The sequence below is a fragment of the Dromiciops gliroides genome, chromosome 2, assembly GCF_019393635.1.
Source record: "Dromiciops gliroides isolate mDroGli1 chromosome 2, mDroGli1.pri, whole genome shotgun sequence".
NCBI classification, from domain to species: Eukaryota; Metazoa; Chordata; class Mammalia; order Microbiotheria; family Microbiotheriidae; genus Dromiciops; species Dromiciops gliroides.
The window spans coordinates 147466972-147471850 of record NC_057862.1 but is presented as its reverse complement, the minus strand read 5'-3'; positions in this window follow the sequence as shown (position 1 = coordinate 147471850).

Below are 4879 nucleotides of genomic sequence, written 5' to 3'. Positions count from 1 at the left end.
CCGGAGCGCGGGGGCGGGGCCTACACCGGAGGGGAGGGCCCCAACCGAGGGGGCGGGGCTTGTGGCCCCGGGAGCTCCAACCTCAGAAACTAGAACCTGGGTGGGAGGTTAACGTCCTCTGAGCCGGGTGGGGAGGTCAGAGTCACGAGTAAGGAAACCAAGTATTTTTAAAAGAAGTGTCAGAACCCGGGAGCTAGGATTCAAACAGTCAATAAACATTCATTAAACGCCTATTATGTGCTGGGTACTGTGCTGAGGATATAAAAGACTGTCCTTGCCCTCAAGGAGCTCAAAATCTAATGGGGGAACGGGGGAGAACAAGCTATATACAGCATAAATGGGAAATAATTAATAGAGGGAAGGGATTAAGTCAGTCAATAAACATTTACTAAGCGCCTGCTATGTGCCAGGAAGTCACGTTAAGAATTGGTGGCGGTGTTAAGTGGGGTCCCACCTTTCCAGACTCCATTTGAGGTCTTCTTGGCAGAGGTACTGGAATAGTTTGCCATTTCCCTCTCCAGGCCATTTCACAGATGAGGAACTGAGGCACACAGGGTTAAGTGACTTGCGCAGGGTCACTCAGCTAGTGTCTGAGGCAGCATCTGCAATCATGATGAAGCCTTCCGGATTCCAACCCCAAGCTCTAGCCTGTATTGGGGAGACGGAGGCATAAAAGACAGTCCCTGCCCACAAGAAGCTTACAGTAAAATGGGGGAGGACAGCATGTAAAGGGGAACTTGCAAACAAGCTATATAGAGAATAAATAGGAAATAACAGAAGGGAGGAACTAGAATTAAGAGGAGTTGCAGAAAGCTTCCCATAAAACATGGAATTTGACTGAGAGGCTCAGTAAGGTTGCTGACACTGTTAGGACCACAGAGAAGGGGTGGAGCTTCTTTGTAGAGAGGCAGAAATACCCTAGTAGCTGGAAGCAGAAATATCCGGGGAGTTTGTGAGAGAATGATGTCACTGAAAGTTGTCACAAGGGAAAATATGGGGGAGGAGGAAAAGGGAACCAAAACTACCTTTCTCAAATCAAGTCAATGAGCTCTAGGCTCCTGGAGGGCTTATATTTTCAGAAATGGAGAACATCTAGTCTAATCTATTTGTGTGTGTGTGTGTGTGTGTGTATGAGGCAGTTGGGGTTAAGTGACTTGCCCAGGGTCACACAGCTAGTGTTAAGTGTCTGAGGGCTGATTTGAACTCAGGTCCTCCTGAATCCAGGGCTGGTGCTCTATCCACTGCGCCACTTAGCTGCCCCGATCTAGTCTAATCTAACTGCCTTATTTTATAGACAAGGAAACTGAATCCCAAGGCTACTAATTAATTGGCACAAATTTGCATAACTAGTTAATGGGAGGCTGCTAAGTGGCATAGTGGATTGAGTGCTGGGACTGAAGCCAGGAAGACCCGAGTTCAAATGTGAGCTAACTGTATGACCCCAGGGAAACCACTTAAGTTTCCTCATCTGTAAAAAGGGGTAATAATAGCACCTATCTTGCTGTGTTGATGTAAGGATCAAATAATATGTGTAATGCATTTAGCACAGTGCCTGGCACATAATAGGCATTTAATAAATAACTTGTTTTGTTCTAATGCCAGAGCTGCCCTCCCAGCTTCCTAGTTCAGTGCTTTGTTTTATTTTTACCTATTCCATATGCTAAGTTAGAATAGGGATGAGACCTGTGATTTCAATAGGAAAGGGAACTGCCAGATGAGGGAAAAAAACCTACCAGTGTAGGTCCACACCTTCCCTACAACTTTGTCTTAGAGAGTTATCTGGAATAGTATGAGGTTAAGTAACTTGCTAGTATTACATAGCTATTATGTGGGGTGATGTAGGAGGCACAAAAGGAGTTAATAGAAAAACTTAAGGTCCAAGCTCTAATTCAGATATTAGCTCCAAAAGGGAGTTAGACCCCAGTTAATGGATAACTCACAAGTCAGGATGCTAGGTTCTCTTACCCACAGAAATCAGTGCCCATAACGGAACAGAGGGAAAGAGGCCATGAAGACCTGAATCTATAACAATAAAGGAAATGACAGACTATAGAAACTTAGACTAGAAATAAATGAAAAATGAAGATGTTTTGAAACTAGCCATGGGAACCAGAAAGAGACATGCGCAGAAAGGGCCAAATTTGTCCCCAGATTCACCTTATGATGTGTAACCCCCCAAAACACACCTCCACTGACAAAGGTACCCGCCTCGGGGGTTGGCTTAGGACCCCCAGGAACTCCAAATTAGGATAAGCCCTCCCCTATACCTCCCCAAGGTGGGGATTATTATAATGAGTAGGACAGGCCCACCCTTGTACCTCCCCAAGGTGGAGATTATTATAATGAGACTGATAATCAATTTATCCATACTATAAATATAACTGTCTTTCCTTTTCTTATTCCAGAGATACCTTTCCACTATTCTGGTTCTCTCCCTGTGATCACTCACAGTATTGCAATAAAAGTTGGGAAACTGAGTCTTAGAATTCTTTTGGGATGAATTACGATGAGTTTGACTCCAAATTCCAGCCCACATCGTGGTGTGTGTTTTTTTTTTTTTTAATTTTTAAATTTTTTTAGTGAGGCAATTGGGGTTAAGTGACTTGCCCAGGGTTACACAGCTAGTAAGTGTCAAGTGTCTGAGACCAGATTTGAACTTGGGTCCTCCTGAATCCAGGGCTGGTGCTTTATCCACTCTGCCACCTAGCTGCCCCCATAGCTATTATGTGTTAAAGGCAGAACTTGAACCCAGACCCTTCTGACTTCAAGGCCAGCTCTTTAACCACTATTCCACTAGAAAAAAAAAAAGGAAAAAAACCATGACTTCTCAGAATATTGTAGGCTTTTAATTTGCACTTAATTGTACTCTGTAAAAATTATCAACCATTATCATCATCTCATGGGTCATTCTAGAATAACTCCACGATGAAACATCACATTTATCTTTTTTTTTTTTTTTTTGGTGGAGCAATGAGTGTTAAGTCACTTGCTAGTAAGTATCAAGTGTCTGGCACATTTATCTTTAAACATTTTTTTAAAAGTGTAATTGGAGTACCATGAATGAAAGGAAAATTATTTAATTCTAAAACAAATTTTATTAATTAACCAATTCTTTGAATCCCCCATATTAAAGACACATTTCCTCTTTTCATAATCTGCTTGTGATCAAAATAAGCAAAATTAAGAGGCAGATTGCTGCACCATGATAGTTAATTCAGTAGAATTTAACACCCTGCTCCAGTTTGCATTGCAATCCAAAGAAACAAAAATAACAGGCAGGTTGCAACATCAGGGGAAAAGTCCAGTAGAATGTCACTTTCTTGAGATCTGGGGCTGTTTCATTTTAGTCGTGTCTCCCAGTGTTTACCTCATAGTTGGCACTTGATGAATACTTGCTGAATTGAATTTTTGAAGTGTCCCACATGTCCCCAATTTCGTAATCATCAAGAGCAGGGCTTCTTTTTAAATTTTTTTAAAGCAATAAACATTTTTATTTATAGTTGTAAGTTCCTATTTTTTTCCCTCCTTCCCTCTCTCCCCTCCTCTCTTCCCCCCTTCCCGAGATGGCAAACAATCAGATATGGGTTATACATGTATGGTTTTTTGTTTGGTTTTTGTTTTGTTTGTTTTTTATACATGTATGATTATGTAAAACATTACCATATTTACCATTTTGTACAAAAAAACTTGCTTAAAAGAAAAAAAATGTAAGAAAGTGAAAAAATAGCATGCTTCAGCAGGTGTTCCATCAATTTAAGTTCTTTTTTTGGAGGAGTATGTTTCATCAATAATCCTTTGAGATTGTCTTGGATCATTGTACTGTTGAGAATAGTCAAGTCATTCACAGTTTTTCATCAAATTATTGCTGTCTCTGTGCACAATGTTCTTTTGGTTCTGTTCTCTTCACTTTACATCAGTTCATACAAGTCTTTCCTGGCCTTTTTTTTTTTTTTTTGGTGGGGCATTGAGGCTTAAGTGACTTGTCCAGGGTCACACAGCTAGTAAGTGTCAAGTGTCTGAGGTCAAATTTGAACTCAGGTCCTCTTGAAGCCAGGGCTGGTGCTTTATGCACTACACCACCTAACTGCCCCCAGGCCTTTCTGAAATCATCCTGCTTGTCATTTCTTATAGCACAATATGCCATCATCATCATATACCACAGATTGTTTAGCCATTCCCCAGTTGATGGGCATTGTTTTGATTTCTAATTCTTAGCCAGCACAAAAAGAGCTGTTATAAATATTTTTGCACAAATAGGTCATTTTATCTTTTTTGGGATGTCTTTGGGATATAAACCTAACAGTGATATTGCTGGATCAAAGAGTATTCACAGTTCTATAGCCCTTTGGGCATAATTCCAAATTGCTCCACTCGAGAAATGTTTATTGGACTCAGGGTACATAGGTATATAAAATAGGTATACAAATCAAACATGTACTGCCACGTTTTTCGTGACCCCCGCATTCAGTTATGAGACCCCATATGGGGCGACCCACCCTTTAAGAAGCTTTGATCTAGAGGCTCTAACAACTGTCAAAATGATTACAAGGACTGCATAAATTAAAATATTGAGTTTGAGGGGGTGGGGATGGAAGGGGCATTTTGTTTGATTTTGTAGTAGTGAGGATCAGAGAAAGGCAATCAGTTATTGAGAACGCCTAAGGAAGCAGTGAGGGCCCCACAGAAGCGTATGGCAGAGAAGATCCTGGGACGACAGGACAAAGATAACGAGATGCTCTCAAATCTTTCCCTCTCACGTTGGCTAACTTGGCTCCCAAAAGACTTAGTTAGCATAGCAACGGAAACCCACTTCCGGCTCTGCCAGGAAGCGAGGAAAAGGTTTCCCGGAAATAGCTCTCAGAGAAGGGGCAGCCGGTTC